The 19757-nt window shown below is 37.4% G+C and overlaps 1 protein-coding gene across 2 annotated transcripts in view; it reads right to left on the bottom strand.

The window, feature by feature from the left end:
- The window catches only part of shc1 (SHC (Src homology 2 domain containing) transforming protein 1), a 40803-nt gene extending 25686 nt beyond the window's left edge, over window positions 1–15117 (bottom strand). The window contains exon 1 of one of the 2 annotated variants that reach the window (XM_053493585.1): window positions 14800–15117. The gene's annotated coding sequence lies outside the window, so the exon portion shown is untranslated. The remainder of the gene's footprint in view (window positions 1–14799) is intronic. The other variant, XM_053493586.1, reaches the window with a different exon arrangement.
- Between the last annotated feature and the right edge of the window lie 4640 nt (window positions 15118–19757).

Here is a 19757-nt window from a genome sequence, read left to right as displayed (position 1 = left end):
CTTGTTGGTGGATGGGTGACAACAGCCGATTATCACTTTAGCGTTCAAACCCTCCACTCCACCTCCCACCAAAGCCCCCTCAGGCCTTTGCACCAGCCCGATCAGATAACAAATGTTCCTGTTGAAAAGACTGATGCTACAGCATACCACAATTAACATATTCTGAAAGGTAGTTCGCTAATTATTTAACGAATTTCATCCAAGCTGCTTTACTAGTTATTTCACTTCTTTAGTTGCGTTTTGCTTACTGTCCACAATTAGCTTGGTGTTGATTTGTTTATGGCTTGAGGCGGAAAAAGTTCACTCGTCACTCTCAGCGCTGCATGTAACAAATATGTTTAACAATACACACATACAACAAAGACGCATTTGCGCACACAAAGCGTCAGCTATCAACAAAATGTGCCACACCTGAGCACTGCTGAACTGCGTGTGTGTGTGTATATATATATTTACTCGTGTTTGTGAGTGTGTGTGCTTTCGAGATCACAGTGTCTAATATGCGAGTGCACGAAACAGACTAAGACAGAAGTGGTCGTGCTCAAACACACCATGGTATGACAAGAATGATCACATATGAGGGGGAGGTGTGTATTTGCCCCCGCTTGCCTGCCTTTCTGTCTCAGCCACGAAGAATAGCAAGAAACTCACGCTCCAGCCCGCGAGCTCGATTCGAGTCCACTCAGCACACCGTCTCTAAAGACAGTTACCAAGAGCAACACTGCCGGAACATTTTGTACTTCTTACAGGAAGGTGTATTTCTTTTCACTCACCCAGACAAGTGTTTTATTACTGAGTAAGGCCGAGTGTGAGAGGTAAAGGTAAATCTAAAAAAAACTAAAGGGAAAAAACAAAACAAAGAAGACAATGACTTCTTTTAATCAATGATGAAACGAAAACCAGTCATCGATGGAGAATTAGCATGACACCATGATGTGATCAGTCAGTTTAAAATACTTCATATAAATCACAGAGAACAGCACTGAATCAAAAGCAGATATAAGCAGGTGTTGTGGTAGATCCATCAAACTATTGGTATAGCTAAGAACTACAGTAATAATAATACATTTTGTTAAGAACGGCAATCGCCAGAAACAACCCGATATATTATCACGATACCTAGGCGCTGATCCAATTTGTACTGCGATTCTGTTACTACCGTAAGTTTATAAATATCTTTATTCTATTGTCAAATCATCTCCTCCGATGCTGTGTTACCTGCCGATGTGTGGAAAGTTTAGAGATTATTGAGGAATTGCAACATTTTTCCACCTCCAATGCAAACATATGAAAACTAAAAACTAATTTAATAAAATTTATTTTTGAGTCAGTCTGAAGATACATGAATTGTCACACAAAACAACTTCTATAGTCGTCGCCCCCCATCTCTAATGTTTGTGTCGGCCTTCTTCTAAAAATTGGTAAGCATAGTGTAGTTGCATTATCAGTCATGTATGTGCCGACTGTGTCATCACTTCTATAAACAAAAAGGTAAGCAAAAGTCATGGGTGAGAACGAGAGCCCAAAAAAAGCTCAAGGTCCTCATCCTGTTTCTGAAAGTTGCTGGCCTAAAAAGAATTATGTGAGCCTTATGGTCATTTCTGGGATTTCTAAAAGACAGAAAACTGCCAAGGCAAGATCAGTTCTGTGCTGTGAAGTTATCTGAATAATTAGATAAGTTGGATAATTAGTAGTGCCGGGAATCATGAGTGGACTGTCAATTCATGTTTCCAGGCAATTCATTTGCTCTGATGATTTATTTCAAGCAGATATATTCCTTACAGGTTTTGAGGTATAAAAAGCTACTACAAAGCATTTAATACATATGAAATGCTGGGTAACTTGAGTGGTTGATGGTTTAAATGTCACGTCTAATACAAAGTGATAATCCTTTTTTTTTTTGTTTGTTTGTTTGCTCCAAACTCCTGTCTAGTAGGGATTGACATTACATCAGCTGCCCATAAAATCTAAAGGAGCAGTTGTGATACTCTTGCAAAACTACTAAGCATTTGGGGAAGATGGAAGCGAGTTGCATTTTATGTACTTTTTTTTTGAAATTTTAAGGATTTCAGAGTACTTAACATTTAGAAGTTTACTTTAATAATCTGAAAAGTCTGAATTGAGCCAAAACAAATCACTGAACTGAATCAACCATCAAAAGATCTATTAAAATGCATAAATCAATTAAATCACACTGATCTAATAATAAGGCAAGCTAAAAAATTCTACGATATTGTTATATTCATCTGAATTCCTGTAAAGGGATGTATTATGTTTATAAAACCCAGTGGTCTAAGCGAAACATTTCCTATGAGCCTTAAGTGCATATTGTGAACTTTACCAGCCAGGAAATGTGCAGTTGACTCCTCCGGTCCACCCACTGCATCACTTCAACCGTACGGTTCAAAGAGCAGCGGATTGGACCAAACGAAAATACCCGAGAGTTGGTCACCAAAATGTTACTCATGTAGTCTAAAAACTACTGTATAATTATATCTGTACTTTCTACTTTATTTATCAGGATCACATCTGTGCATCTGCTGCAGCAGCAAATAAAAAAAAAAAAAAACTACACAGATACAGGTCAAGAATTTTGGGTAATTTTCACATCAAACATTAGAATGAAGTAAAAAAAAAAGTGTGCTTTCTGTGACTAGCATGGTTGTTGAGAACAGATGTGCTAGTTTGAGTATTTCATAAATTGCTGATTTCCTGGAATTCACACACAACTGTCTCAAGAGTTTCCTCAGAATGGCACATGGACAAAAATCCTAAAATAAAATACTTACTGTAAATGGAACTTATGCAATCAGAACTAACGAGTAAGGACATCCTGAATAAAATTTCTGCCCAAACAAAAAAGATAAAATTTCTTGAATAAAAGAATTACACCAAGCAAACTTTCCCACTCAAAATCTTGCCGAATGCACAAACTCTCATTCTTATGTACACTAATAAACATAATATCAGAAAAAAATACATTTATAAAAGATAGTTATTTATAAAGTCTAATAATAATAAGCTTGGACTGAAAGAATTGGTGGCGGCACAGTGGTATAGTGGTTAGCAAATATTTTAAGATAGCTGCACTCTATAATATACGCTGCATCCTAGATTTCAAGCACAGAAAAAAATAATACATGAAAAAGCCATTTGGAAAGGAAATAAATATCCTTGTCTAGATTAAGTCTTGCTGGTGGTATGTGCTTTTACCCAGAGTGGGCAGAACTTCAGCACGGCCTTCTTTTTTTTATGTGCTCTATAATTACAGGGTTAAAAGAAGGAGGAAGTCTGGCTAGTGTGAGGCAAAATTCTAAATTTCAATGGGGCAGAGTTCTGTGAATTGACATCATCGCTCTAGACACAGTCAACAGACACTCGTTGCTTTTTGTTAGAAAGAATTTCCTAGAAATGACAACGCTTCAACATAAACATTTAACTGTTCTAACAAAAGCAAAGCAAACAGAAACACACACATATAGATGTAGCATGTCATGTTGCTTCATTAGAAGTTGTAGAACGTGTCTATGAGAAAACAATCCTGATGTTTATATTATTGAAACTGTTACGTTACATTCTTTAAACAAACCTGTGAATTTCTGTAAATCATCCAGACACGGTTAAAGAAAAATTCTTACATGACACAATCACTAGGTGTGTTCCAGATGGACTCTAATATTTCACTACTAAACATAATAATAGCCCGAACAGAATAAAACTGCATGGTGTTAAACACCTCAAGCAGAACATTCAGATCCAGTCCAGCCTGATCAGAACATTATTAGGGGTGGTGTAAACACTTAATAATCTGTTCAGCAGGTAAATATTAGCCATGTAAACACTTGATCCGATTGTTGGAATAAATATATTCTTTCTGCCCCTCTTGGGGGTAAAATTAGGTAAGTTTCCAGGAGGGAAATTCAGCCTCTATTCCTGATCAGTACACCTAGTGAGGACAAACAAGTCATGTTAATTTTTTTTCCAAGGAAGAGTCGCTGACTGGCTCACCATATTATATTTACCTAAGCTTCTTAACAATCGGAGATGAGACTTTATATTCTGATTAACTGCTTTGAGGATGTAAAGGTGCATCTTATCAGATCAGCATCCATGTAAATAGGTAAGCTGGAATCTATAAAGAGTGAATGATTAAAAAAAAAATAATAATAAAAAATACACTGAAGAAATACCAGTTAAACACAGCTACTGTGGAAGCTCAGTGTTTCTATATTAGTGACCACAATGTGGTGAATTTCGGTCAAAGTCACTTTTGTACCCATGAGTGTAACCCCATTGAAGTTGTCCAACATGCACATTTAGGCACTTGGCAGACGTCCTTATCCAGAGCGACTTAAATTTGTAATTCATTATACATGTGAGCAGTTGGGCGTTAATTCCCTTGATTAAGGGCCCAACAGGGACAACTTGACAGTCGTGGGATTTGAACCTACCTCTGACCCTCTGTCTTAGTTGTTATATAAACTATGAACCAAGTGAATGCACATAAATCTAAAAGTTGAGCTCAATCATTTCTCCCAAGTAGCTCTTGACATATCTGCAGCCACAACAATGTTATCGCAAGCGTCCTGTGGAAATTAGGGTTGCACCAGTTTAGCACGGACGCTACACATCTTACACTCATGCCTGCCGATGATTAACAGAGTTAGTCTGAACTCTGCATGAACTCAGGGTCGCAGGAGATTTCCGTGGTGTATGAGAAGAAAGCGAGAGCATGAAAAAGGTTTGATGCAAACTTCAAACAGGTAAGGCTTTTTAAATGTGGCCTTCTTTATGCCATCATTCTCAGGAAACTTGCATACGGAAGATGCTGCGCAAGCTAGCGTTCATACCACAACAAAAATGTCTACTTCTACCTTCTCTGAAACCTTAACCACTCTCACATAATTTGAACTGGTTCGCTGATCTTGTGAGGGCTGCGTGCAACTCTGGCTGTGCAACGTGATACTAAACAAGCACAAGAACTGCTTCAGGAGAACTTGCTTTTGTAAATTGAAATTCAGTCTCCCAGAGCACAAACACCAGTTCTATTTTGGGATCTCTCTCCTCGGAAGCATGGACACATTACCGTGCAATAAAAAAAAGAAAAAAAAAGAAAAGACTCCCTCCTTTTTTTTAATTCTCACTCTTCAAGCAGAGAATAAGCTGAGGATTAAAAAACTCAGGACGCAAAAGTTTTCTGCTTGCGTTTGCAATTGATTAAAAAAGTGATTTTGTCAGACATGGAGTCTCTCTGCTGATGTTCATTGCAACACTGAGAACATCTGTCTCAAATAGTGCCAACATTTTGACATAAAATAGAAGAAGGAACAGAAAATCCTAACTGCTTTAAGAATGTCACTATTACACACCTCCACCTGAACCTTAAGGGAATAATCCACCCGAACAACCAGGTCAAAGGCTAGTCCTTAGAATTAACATGTGATAGTCAGTGAGGGCATTGACTGTTTTGGCTTTACCTTCTCTCGCTGACATTTATCTAATTCCACAAACGGTTTCCTGTGTTACCCACAATGCCATCTGACCACATGCTGATAATGGTGTTAGCAGTATTTAATCTTCGCTTCATCGACACCTGAAGAGGCTGATGCAGCGACACATTCTTTCTCTTTCAATTCCTAATCTGTTATTTCTGCTTAAACCAAAACCTTTAACTTTAATCCTCCAGTTGGTACCAAAGCGAAGTCTTGAAATCTTCTTGTCGATCTTGCATTCACAAGAAATTTCACCATAAGTCCCAGTTTGACTTGAACACCCTTAGCAATGTCCCTCAGCACATCAGCAGAATCTCTAAACACATCACCAATATTTCAGCATGAACTAATGATAATCTTACTTCTTTCGTCTATCTAACTGTCTAAAGGAAGAATAAAAATAATAAATGGTCCAAGCAACCTAGTTACAGTTTCCTGTCCTTACATGTTGCAACAGACAGATCAGTTAAATTCTCAATCGTTGTGGAGAAAAACAGGCTCAGAGCTTGAGGAAGACACAATGCAGGTTAATTCTTAAGCAGCTGGGACACAGAGTCTGTCAGAATTTCAGAAAACAGGTTAGAAGATCATTAAAGTTAGTGTATATTTATCTTTCCAGGGGCAACAACGAGTCAATGCTTAGATAAGAGTCTAACAGTTTTAGCACTGGGTAGTTAAACCGCCCACACGGCCCTTACAAAACTTTTCAACTTAACTTGTGCCCTATTCCTTTTGTGGTTTTCTTTTGGGTTACTGCAAAGCACAAAATGTTCTGCTTGATGATCATGTGGGCATTACAGCATTTAAAGGTCTCCTAAACTTGCCACATTGCTCAAGAAGTGACAGAGGAAATAAGCAAGAAACTGTATACTGTATGAGACTGTTTAAAAAAAAAATCAATTAAATGATATTAGTAATAACATAACACACCAGCTGCAGTGCAAGCAGGGATACATCAGGGCCAATTTTTGTTTTAGTCTCAGTCTTATATCATCTTCATTAACTCGTAAAACGCTCTGATATGTGGTGATACTACGTGACACACTTTTAGTATGAAAAAATATCTCGCTAATAAACACAAGACACAAAATTCTAATGAACTAGACGTATTTCATGATTAAGCAAACTGCTAAGGGAATTCTATAAAAATATCAAAGAATTACAGAATCTTACTGCAAACCATGTAACCTGATGAAAAAGTCTTAACTATAAAACTCATAAAGCATAAAGGAGTTTATCATTGCTACAGGGAATCCTGCAGGGAAAAAAATCTAAAAGAATTATTCATTGGTTCAGCCACGGAAAAAAAAAAAACCTGTGCTTTGCTTCAAATAGTTTTGTGAGTGGCTTAGTGGTAGGCTTCTCGCTTGCCATGTAGAAGGCCTAGGTTGCATACCCATCCTCTAGGTATACATCCTCCTTACTAACCAGTCACGGGCCTGGACAGACGCAAGTCTTTGCGATACAGATATTGCGTATACCATTCTCGTGATAACAATAATTTTTCGATATATTGTGCAGCCCTAAACGTAAACATATGAATGAAAGCCAAACTGTATGATTTACCTACTCGGGTTAAATGTATATGTCTATAATTTTACCAGCATTGCAGTAATGAAAAAAATTAAGAATGTCTGGTTGGTTGGATTCTGAGTTTTCCTACCGGGTTTTATTTTGTACTACAGAGTCTGGGAGAGCTCAGAGTTTATCTCAAGGTACATACAAGTATGTATTTAAGTACGTTCTTCTTATTAGAAAGTCCTTAGAACCATATATTTTAATAATTTTTCAAAACAAGTTGGTAATAAATTACACTACAGTCAGACTTGAAGTGAGACTTCTACTGCCTCACCGAGTCAGCCATGAGTGGGCACAAACACACACACACACATGAATACAGTCAGTGGGATGGAAAATAACCGAGAGGATGTTGTGCTCTTAAAATGATCCCACACATCCACTGAAAGGAAAGGAGGTCACCTTACACTTCTGACCATTTGGGTACAGCGTAAACTTTAGGAGAGCACATTTTCACAAAATTTTGTTACACAATACATCATAATCATTAAAATTGACAATATTAGCAATGTCAATTGGTGTTATACTGTATGTGTTCTTTTTATTTTATTTTTAATTAGACATCCTGCTGGTCCTGCTGTGATGTTTAGATCATAGAAAAAGAGCCTTGTCTTAAATTACATTAAAAAGTAATGGCGATAAATCTTTGAACCAAACTGAACTTCGTCAGTTGGTCATTCGTCCTGATCCGAGTCAACATTAATTAGTTAATTAACTGAACCATTTATAAACATACCTGTCTTTACAGTGCTGATAAAAACTTGCCCAGTGTTAGAGAAACACTCGTACTGCAAAACTCTTGTGCAAAACAAAAACCACAATGTGTGCGGGACAGACAGGAAAAGTGCCTCATACCGTGTAGCTACATGCAGGCCCCAGGTGACCCACTTACTGGTTAAGAATGTGTTTTTGGACCTCTGCGTGTCGAAAACAATGGTTCAACAGAAAATGGGCACTATTTTTGTAACTAGACTAATAAAAGAATGGGGGAAAAAACGTGTGTGTCTCTGAGTGAGACAGAGCCTATAGTCCAATGTGTCTTCTTTTGGTAGACAAAAGCATTTACAATGCTGGCAGCGATAGAAAGGAATCAGAGAACTCAGAGCATCACCGCTAGCTCGATTCAGCCTCCAAATTCCCCAGAGCATCTAAGGAACATGCCCACAGAGGCCTCGCGGAGTCGTGTCCTCCATAGCCTCCTCAGTAGCAACAGAGGAACCTACACAATATTGGGCTTAATGTTTTAATGTCATAGCTGATCAGTGTACAGCATTATTGTAATAAATGTATGTTGAACATATGTATGCCACATGTAGGACTCGAGAGGCAATTATTTTATGTTGGAAACACAGCCTCCTGGAAAAATTTATCGCCAAGTGTGGCACAAAGACGTTTAACCCATGTGTTAATATAGTTCATCAAAGTTTAATATTGAAATTCAATATTGTAGCAACTGAAAATATCTGCATTATCTCACAGTTTGGTTGTTTAACACAAATTACTTTAGACGGACAGACTCTACTAAAAAATAAATAAAAATCAGGCACAGCTTAACTGAACTGAATCTTTGCTAGCTGATAGCGCTGATAAAAAGGAAGCAGTTTCTGAGTAAGGTTTAATTATAAAAAGATCACAACAGAGCACAAGACGATGCACCGCTCTGGTATGATGTGAAACCTAGCTGGAATTTTTAGCCAGGACAAGCAACTCTATTCTTAATACAACCTTTTCCCCAAATGTAGTTTTTTCCCCCCATTTACAACTAGAGCTGCATTATTTAATAAAATATATAAAAACTATACTGTGTATATAAATATGAAATATACTGCATTTATCAATTTACCTATTTAACATATATAATGATTGAGATTAAACTGTAAAGTAAACATTAAATGTACTATTTAGTATTCAAACACTGATCAGGCGAACACCAAATCAGGGCACAAAAAAACTCATTAAGAGGATGGAGGAAGGCAAATATTTACCTTTAAGAATGTTTTTTAAAAGACTTAAATTATTGACGAGCGCTATATAAATTCTGTAATAAACTACTTGCCTTGTACAATTAAATACCTGTCATGTCCATATTACAATTTTTGTCTGATTAATTGTGCAGCATTGATTTCAACAATTTCCTTGGGGCAATAATAATATAAAAGAAGTTTAAAAAATAAAAAATCGCCACTAATATAAGCCTCGTCCAAATGGTTAAGATGCCAATTTGTTGTATTATGTTTTTCGCATTCGATTAATTTAATTTCTCAAGGTACACAGAACAGTTAAAAAAGCATATTATTAAATGATTGATTTGTTTAGCATAGCATACTTCAGATGAGTGGTAGAAATTAATCAATCAAGTTCATCATATTTTCCAATAAGATATGGAGGTCAAAATAGGCTCAGGGTTAGTAGTAGTAGTCAGGGGTAGCTCAGTGGGTAAGGCATTGGACTATGGGTCTTAGGTTCAAACCCCACAACCACCGAGGTGCCCCTGTTGAGCCCTTGAGCAAGGCCCTTAACCCTCAACTGCTCAGATGTATAATGAGGTAAAAATGTCATTCGCTCTGGATAAGGGTGTCTGCCAAATGCCTAAAATGTAAACGTAAATGTAGGCTCGGCCAAAAAATGGAGCAAGGGTTAAGAGTCTGTAAAACTTTCAGCACAGTAGTGGGAGAGCAAATCTTTTTTTTTTTTTTCAAGGGCTGAAAGCTTGCAATTTTAATCTTAAGGTTACATCTACGGCCAGAATGATGCTAGCTTAAAGCTAAGCGTTACCCTAAACTTAAGGCGCAACACTTCGCAGTGACCTTCACGAGATTCTATAATATTCTGTGCAACTCTTTCAAACTGTTTGTGAAGTGTGAACACAGAGACTTGGCTTTAGCTGTAACCTCAACAGCTTCTGCTTGTGAAGCTGAATGCAGGCTATGTTTATATCAGTCACCTGCTGTGGTGTGTGTCGCCAGCTGTTACTTAGGACTGTGTGTGCCGCGACAACCTGTGATTTCTGAGACACACTAATGCCTGTGTAGAGATTTAAGAGTAACAATGCTGTTGTACCCATTGCCATGGAGAGGACGATTAATCTATCATTTGAAACCGTTTGGCTTCCCATGGTGGTTTGCTTATGCTGCTTGATCTTAAGTTTAAAAGATTTCTTGAATTTATTTTTTTTTAACCCGGCAAAACATGAGCACTGTGGTCTGTGTGGCTTTATGCATACTGATGCACACATGTCATTTATACAGGTTTGCAAATGCTCTGTACGTTTACATGGAAACCTTCCAGCATCAAACCCGTCTGTGGTGACATTGTGGACAAGTTTGTCTTTTCAGAACTCTTAAAAGCGTTACACAGGAGCATAATATTACTTTCATTTACCAACAAAGATAATTTGAGGTTATGGCGTAGCACGAAGCTAATTATAATATTATATCCAAGTCAGTATGCCGTCATGGAAGGCTGAAGCAGCAAACTAACTGGCTAAATTCCAACTGCTTCTTTAGCCAAAACAGGTGTGAGAGAGGACAAAGAAAAAAAAAAGGGATAAAAAAAAAAAAAACAGGTGCACTGTCGAGGTCTTTAAAAACAGGACACACGACAGACAGGGTGTTTTCTTTGTAGAACACAAATTCATTTATACTGCATTTATTCTAATATACAATTTGTGTGTTTTAAACCTATGCATCACTCAGCATTTGGATTATGAGAATACAAATGAAACCCTGCCACCAAACCTCAATAAACACTTAAAAGCATCAATTATTAAAACTGTTACTCACACACAAAGAATGCAGATGAATGATTGTACTAGAAGGTGGGAATATTTTTTTTAAGGCACTACCCTGTAACATAAATCATAGGTTTCGTAATTTGCTTGCTGTAATATGATATAGTATGTATAGTAAGTAGAGACTGCGAATTATATGAGTAAACAGTATATAATCGATGATAAAAAAAAAAACAGTGCTTCATAAAAGGAAAATACATATAATTGTTGATGTATTACAGCTTTCTACTAAAATAATTAACGATAATGAAGTAGTCTTGGATGTCATCGCTTTTGTAACAGCCAGTACGTTGCGAGAAATGGAATAGTTTTCAGGGGAGAGGTGTTTGTGCTTTTCAGTGTCTTAATCACATCACACACTGCATTGTTTAGTTGGGGTTTTTTTGCCTCATTAATTTCAAGCTGTTAAAACAGGAACAAACTTTTCTCGCGACTTTTCTCAATAAATCAAGCGTCTTACTTACAGGCTTTTACAGCAGTCTATGCATTCTGTCATGTAGAAGGTTTATTGAAATGGCTGCTGGCCGGGTAAGACATGACTTGGAACAAAGTGAGGAAGTAAACTGAAGGATGACCGATCTAACATGGCAGGGGAATGAAGTTGGAATGCTGGCGGGTGGCGTGGGAAGTGAATACTGCTTTAGTCATGCTCAAGCTTCAACTGACACCCATGAAAAGCAGATTTGGTGACTCTGCCTTCACAGTTTGAATGCACTGCGGATTCCCGCTGACTTAGACACTTGTAAAGTCACAAGTAGAAACAGCAAAGTTGGTGTGTCTCTACACTGAAGATATTTGTGAAAAAAATATTTGGGGGGGGATGTAAAAAGAGTAATAGAACACATTAAGATGGTTCTGTAATTTTTTTCATCCGTCTGTACTGTATCACATAAAAACTACTGAACTAATGTTAATAGGGTTTTCACAGGTGTATTTGGCCAAGCTTAAGGTAACATACAGGCTTTGTTTCATTGGAATCAGCCCACGGGAAGAGAAGATATGCTACTTTGAAATTTAAACAGAAAACGCATTTATATAATTAAAAACAATAAAAAAAAACAGACTAACATTCAACAGATGGCGCTGTATATTTTTTTAAAGGCACCTATGAGTGTGCAGTTGAACCTAAACGCGATTTTACAACGTCATTCCACACACTTTGCGGTAACACGTAAAAATCTTAGTTCATTTCAAAATTTAAAAGATGACGCTGTACATATTTAAAACACGCTTACAAGCATGCAATTAAATTCCACACGAATGAAGTCTCGGGCACATCTAGTTACTTACTAAGTGCTTTGTAAAAACTAATTTTATCTGATTCAAATCATTCTGGAGCTGACTGCAAGTGTGATGCACAGTGAAGCAAAACCTTTTGCAACTGGCCTTTAAAATTTAATGTGGTTCTTGGATATGAAATCTAAACGTGAGCCAAATATTAAAGATGGTAAACAGTAGTGTGGGCAGATAAAGCATAAACATCAGTGCTGTTAAAGGTAAATGATTTACTAATGCCTCTAATACAACAGTGATTTGACAACATTTATACTGTATAATTTAATAATGAACTACGGGTCAAGTTTTATTAAGAATTTATAGTATCATTTAATATTATGCAACGTCTATGAGATGAATTGTTTTACATGACTTATGTTAAAGCAGCTATAAACAGTTACATAACTTGCTATAAGGCTTCTCTTCCTTTAAATTATTATGACAAAAAACTCTGATTCTACCAAAATATATAAAGCCATCATGCGAACGAGCAGTTGCTATAAATACCATATGATATGAGAAAAAGTTAGATTATAGATCTAGAATCATGTAGAAAACTTAGCATTGCTCTGCTGTAAATCAAAAACTATAATTTATCGTGTCCCATTGCCAGTGTGTGTGTGCGTGCGTAATACTACCTGCATGGTTAGCTGTTTGTGTCATTAAGACATAAAACGCACTAAAAAAAATATTACATTAACCACAGATTTCACGAGAAGATATCAGCGAGATGGAACGCCCAGATAAAAGTGAGTAACACAAGTTAAATTATTTCCAGTTCAGATCTAGAGGTGCCTCTTTGTGAAGATCTGATGAATTTGAACACGTACACTGAGAGTGTCAGTGAATGTGTGTGTGAGAAATAGCTGCCTGTCTCAAACACTCACTTTTATGGCATCTAACATATTGTACCTGTAATGCTAACAACAAAAAGGAGTAGTCATGTCTGGACCTGAAGAGATTCATCTACAGCACTGAAAAGAAGAATCCAAGCGAAATGCAGCACTGTCTCCAACTGTCTCTTTTCTTTCTATCAATGTCAAATACTACTACGAGATGTGTGTGATGCAAGTTAGGGCGATGTTGGAGGAACATTTTAAGAGAGTCCATGTTCTTTATAGTGTTCATTAGTTTTTCCTGGTACTATCATAAACAGTTATACTGTCAACATTATTGCACACCAGTACAGTCTACATTTTCTAGAGTAAACAAGGTAAACAAATTAATGTAGCCCAGTTTTAAAGTTTAGTTTCTAATCTCTGAACGCATAAAAAAACTCATTTAATCTACAGCTACTAGTAAGTTTCCATCTTTAAAGTTGCTGATAAGTCAATAATATTGAAAAACACATCACACACAAGTATAATTCCTGTCTAATTTCCTAATGTTGGTCACGCACAACTAATTAAACATTTATGACATTTCCTTATTCTCCTAAGGCTGACAGTTCTCTAACATGCAAAGTGCTTGGTGTCTGACACTATGGCGTTAACATGTCCTTGTTTTCTAGGTGACTCCATAATACAAATATATTCAGCTAGTAATTAATGCAAACAATCATGAAGACTTAATATTGCAATAAACATATGCAAGTTCGTTTTTATAGCTTGACAAGCAATAGATATTAGTTTGATAATAACATTTGCCTAAATTTGGCATTAATTTGGCAGGAATATACAATGCAGGCCAAACCCTACACTGTTTCCTGTATATCTATTGTCTTCCTATGTTCACTATGTAGGGGATGACAGACGTGCACTACATGCACTGCAATGTGTGATTTCTGAATCAGCCTCCGCCTGACGGACATTGATCCCTAATTAATCTTTTACATGTGAACATTTTGCCCTCGAACACATAAATAATAGGAAAATTCACAATGAAGCACTCAAGCAGAAATTAGTGGACATACTTTACATAACCACGGATGATTCAGTTAGGGAAGAAAAATGATTCTACTTCTTCATGCATGTTAAAAAGGCTCGGAGATGCATTGTTATGGATTTTGACATCCTCTTTTCTTTCTTTTTTTTTTTTTTATGAAAACGGGCATCATAATGCACTTAAAATGTACATTGCTTTGCATTAAATTGCATTCATTTTCTCGGGTCTGTTTGACCTTGTTCAGGGATTAGTAGGCTACTTTTCATCCATGGTGCATTTGTTTTTGTTTTTTTCTGAAATGTTCACTTGAAGTAGTGAACTATTTATTTGCTTTCGAATCAGAGATTAAATTGTTTTAACAATTCCCAAGTAAAACAATACACAAGCGGTTGCACTTAAAATAGATATTATTGTCTTTCTCTGTGTCAGAATGAAGAATGAAAAGTGGACATGGCACACACCATCACCACCATAACACTGCACCAGTATTCCCAGTATGGATTAGAAGACTCATTCCCTAATGGCTCCCTGTTGGAGACAATACTGCAGGACATTCCGGCTGAGAGTCATTATTAACACATAGGGACACATGGGCTACCCGGGGAATATGGACCCGCTTGAGAGTGCAACAAGTCAGAAGAATGGAGTGGGACAAAACTTGTTAAAGCTTTAAACCAACTTTGTGCAGCATTAAGTTTGAGAGTAAACACTCCTGCAGGTTAAAACAAGGTCGGAACTGAAGCACAAAGTCCTGCGAACTCTTTCTATGCACGAACTTACCCGCTTTCTGTGTCTCTCCTGTCCTCACGTCTCCTCTCCTACACCGTATCCTGCTTTCCTGAACACTTTCCTTTTTTCTTTTTTTTTTTTTCCTCGCAACTTCCTGCAGTGTTACATTGAAAACTCCGGTGGCGAATAAAGACCGCCGCCCCTCTGCCGGTTTCGTTCGCACACAAAACAGTGACAAAAGTACATGAAAACTTTTTTTTTGTCGTCTTCTCTTTCCGAATCACACTCTTCCTTTTCCTCTCTCTCTCTCTCTCTCTCTCCTTTACTCACCACCCTTTCCGAAGACCAGAGCGCGAGTCAACTTCCGCGATCGCGCGCCTGCGTCATGCGGTTTGGCATAAAGCGCTAGCGCCTGCACCTGGCCCGGCCGAGCGCGCGCGGCCTTGACTTGTTATTGCGCAATCGGGGAAAGAACACGTTTGTAACAGCAGCCTCCTGTGTTTTCCCAGGGCAGATGGAAGGAAATCAAAACCAACATGATATTTTTTAAGTGCACAGGATATGAAGATACAGTTAGTAAGCGTCAGTTGTAACACTTGTTGTTGTAAATCTTATCAGTTAAATACTCTAAAGCTTAACTCGTTTGAAAAATGAGTTCATCTACAGTACATAAATCATGAGTTGTAGGCAGTTTTCTTAGGGGGAAAACGTCTTTGCCTTTCTTGCAAATTGGTGAAGACAAAATCTGCTGCTCTTTTTATTTCTTGTATTCCTTTTATGGGAAAAAATCTTTTTCCTTTTTTTTTATCGTGTCCCATTTACCCCAAAATACATAAAAGAAACCCTATTCAAAATAGTATCGGCCATATACCCTTCCAGTGCCTTTCTATCTAAAAGATTTCAATTTGATGTGGATTTCTTCCGAGACAGAAACTCTTGACCATTATTTTTTATTTATGTCCAAAAGGTCTTTTTGGTATGAGATAGGTGGCATCGTGGCTTAGTGGTTAGCCCTGCCGCTTTGCAACTCCAGGGTCTGGGTTCGAATCCTGTTCTGGGTCTATGTGCGTGAAGTTTGCATGTTCTCCCCATGCTTGGTGAGTTTTCCCCAGGTACTCTTGTTTCTTGCCACAGTCCAAAGACATGCAAATTAGGCTGATTGGTGTTCCCGAATTGCCCATTGCGTGTGTGTGTGTGTGTGTGTGTGCCCTGTGATAGATTGGCACCCTGTCCAGGTTGTACGCCGCCTCATTCCCTAAGACTCCTGGGATAGACTCCAGGCCCTGTATACAGGATGAACCGGTTTAGATGATTATCTATAAAATATAAAAAAATATATAGCTATCTTAATTATAGTTTCTTGTAGTAATTCGGGTTAAATACTGTACCATATTCATAGCTGTATTTGGAAAGTAAAAATCCCCTCCTTCAAACTTTTTATGTATTTCTGTTTAAAATACTTCCAGTCCTTAAAATGTATACATAGAATGTCTAGAAAATTACACACATTTCTAAATCCTTGCTTTTTATTTTGTGTTATTAGTTTCTTGCTGTGTTGTTTTTGTGTTCTCTGTCTTTTCTTGTTATTTTTAGTGCAAAATTAATTTAAAAAAAGTGTCTGGTAACATCAATATCATATATCAATAGCATATACTCCACTAGCATTACTGTAGTACCAGTCATTAACAGGCGGCAGGATGGTGTAGTGGTTAGAACTGTTGCCTTACACCTTCAGGGTCCAGGCTCGATTCCCGGCCAGGCTCGATTCCTGTCTCTGTATGCATGGAGTTTGCATGTTCCCCCTGTGCTTGGTGGGTTTCCTCCCACAGTCCAAAGACCTGCAAATTAGGTTAACTGGCGTTCCCAAATTACCCATAGTGTGTGCCGCCCTGCAATGGATTGGCACCCTGTACAGGGTGTACCCCGACTCCTGCTCTTAGTCTCCTGGGATAGGATCCAGGTCCCTTGCATCCCTGAATGCAGTAAAGCGCTATAGACGATGAGTGAGTGAGTGAGTGCCTGTCTTTTTGTACAGCAGAAATCTCTGCCTAACTTGTTCATACAAAGAAATAAAATTGTGTAAGGTTGAGTATCTTGCACCTTGTTTATGCCAAGTTGTACTTCTTTCGCCGTCAGCCAAATACACTCCCTGTTCGGTAATCGGAGAGTGAATCACAGAAGAGAAATCGAAAAGCACTGTTATTTCAGCGGTAAAATCTTAATTAATCCCAGGAAAAATATTTAGTTTATCTTTTCTAATTAATATGTATTGGTCCAGGTAGTAGCTCCATTGGTCCAGCACGTAGCTTATTTTACAGTACATTATTAAATTCAGCACATCGCTTTTATTTAACATTTTGACTTCATTTAGAGGAAAAGTTCATTTAGAGTAAACGATTTCCAATAAATCACTAATAAACAGCACCTCGGATTAGAGCCATTATAAATGCTTTACAGAGCATACAGTAAGTAGCAGACACATCTCAGTATCAAATGTTGCATAATTAAATATTTTTTAATATGAAAAATTTCGAAAAAAAAGTCTGAATGTTCCTGAAAGGCATATTTAGTCACATGACTAGGACTGTGGCACCAAAACACAAAGAAAAATGAGAGAACAAAAACTTTCTGCCCTGAATTGCAAAATGTTAACATACAAAAAGAAAAAAATATATATGACAATACAAAACAGCAGTCTGGAGGTGCAGCCTAAAAACGATGGAAATACTTCACAACCAATGTCATCAGCCACATCCATCAATGTTTTTTTTTTTTTTTTTGAAGGAATAGGCGTTGCCATTTTAACTCTTCTTGCTTTGTTGAGATGTGTGAAAAAAACAAAATATTGTCTTGCTTGTTTATGTGGTAAGCAGTGTAGTAACTAATTACTGGATGTGGCTTATGATGTCAGTCGTGATATATTTCCGTCATTTTAAGCTGCTGTTTTTGGTTAAGGTTAATGTTTTTGTTGTCATGTACTGTACTTTTAGTTTTCTCATGTTTTGTTCATATGTGCTTGTGTTTTGCACTTTGGCGCCATCCTAGACTAGAGATCCTTATAAAAATTAGAAGAAAAACATACCTGACACATTTGAATCTTGTCACTCTCAATAAAGCCAAGAAAAAGAAGCAAGCAAAGAATAACAGGTTCTGCAAAGAGGAATATAAAGTGGCATGGCAAACCCTACATACTGTAGGTTGGTGTGTGTTTTTCATGCACTTTGCATACATTTGCTTAATTGTTTGGCAAAGTTTCCGGTTTCATGCAAATGCCTCAATTTGAAGCATTTCGTATATCTTATTTAATGCATTTGAAGAAATGAAACTCGATTAAGGTGTTGTAATGGTTGTAATGTGGCGTGGGTTTTCAGAGCAGTTTCAGAAAAGAATGTGTCTTTCAATGTGCATTGCGTTATCGACTTCGTCTTGTAAAATTAAACTAATACAATGTTACTTCATGGTTTTTTTATAGCAAGGGGTAATTCTTTCTCATAAGCCTTTACACAGTGCATTCCGGTACATGGGTGTATAGCATTTACATACTGATATCATGAAATACATCATATCTGAAACAGCATCATACTCCCTTGATAAAAATATGCAAAAATAAAACCCCCAGTAGATTATTTAGGGTTATATTTCCTGTACACCTTTTAGCACTTTGGTGACTCCTTCAGACTGATGCAAGATGCATTTATTCAAAGACACCATCTGATGATCAATAAGGGCCCACATGTTCTGTTTTGAGCTAATTTGGTAATGCCGTTTTCTGAATTTTGGGTTGCGTTTTTTCATTTATTGATGAACAGATGAGCATTAATAACGTGCGAGAATGGTGATAAGAACAGTTTATTTGAGGGTAACAAAGTAATAAAACAAGTAACACATTTGGAGCTAAAACTAGGTCAGGGCTACAAAAGAGGTCCAAGATACCTCCAGGAAACAAACATTGCTCTAGTGTACTGCCACATCTGGTTGTGGTAATTAGTTTGAGCAACTAAACAAACACATCATCATTTGGACAGTTGCTGCCATAAGCTTAAACCAACTGACTGGTGAAGTGGATAACATTGATTCTTTTGTTACAGTCGCACCCGTTAAGTTGTGTGATATATTAGGCAGCAAGTGAACGTTCAGTTCCCAAAGTTGTTGTACTGGATGCAGGAAAAATGAATGGGCTAAGGATCTGAGCAATTTGTTATGGCTAAATGACTGGGTTAGAGCATCTCCAAGGAGGCAGTACACAGTGCTTAGCACTAGGAAAACTGGTAAACTGGCAACAGGATCATGGGAGTCATAAGACTCATTGATGCACGTGGGGAGTGAAGGCTCACCCATCTGGTATGATTCCACAGAAGAGTTACTGTGGAACAAATTGCTGAAAAATGAAAGCTGTCTATGTCAGAAAGGTGCCAGAACATGAGGTGCTTTGCAGCTTGCTGGGGTTGTGACTTTATTCCTTTAACCGCGTTACAAATATTTGACAGTAACAGTAAATACACTGCCTGGTTAAAAAAAATATATAGTGCTCAAAAAAATAAAGGGAACACTTAGTCCTGGTTTGACTTGAACCATACATACACATATGAGAGGCGTTCAAGTCAAGCTGGGACTAAGTGTTCCCTTTATTTTTTTGAGCAGTATATATAACTGCACATTTTTAAGATTTCATCCAATGCCCATTGCTAGACCTTTATCCATTGCTCCAAAATCTAATCTTTATGCTTCCTAGCAAATTCAGGCTGTTTTTCTGATAAGTCTCACTAACAAGTGATTTTCTTATGTCCACATGGCTGTTTAGTTCAAATCCAGTGAGTTCTCATCACATTGTGTGTATGGAAATATTCTTACTTTCACTAATAAACATAGCACATTTTTTACAGTACAACTTAAACAAAGAGTTTAAGTGATCGCCATTCACGACTTGTTTCTGACCACATTTCTTCCAACAAAATTGATGGTTTAGCACAATCCCTCCAGGTTTGATAATATGTTGAAGGGTTCTTAAC

The sequence above is a fragment of the Clarias gariepinus genome, chromosome 4, assembly GCF_024256425.1.
Source record: "Clarias gariepinus isolate MV-2021 ecotype Netherlands chromosome 4, CGAR_prim_01v2, whole genome shotgun sequence".
NCBI classification, from domain to species: Eukaryota; Metazoa; Chordata; class Actinopteri; order Siluriformes; family Clariidae; genus Clarias; species Clarias gariepinus.
The sequence above is the reverse complement of the archived record's forward strand: the minus strand, read 5'-3'. Positions and strand labels throughout refer to the sequence as shown.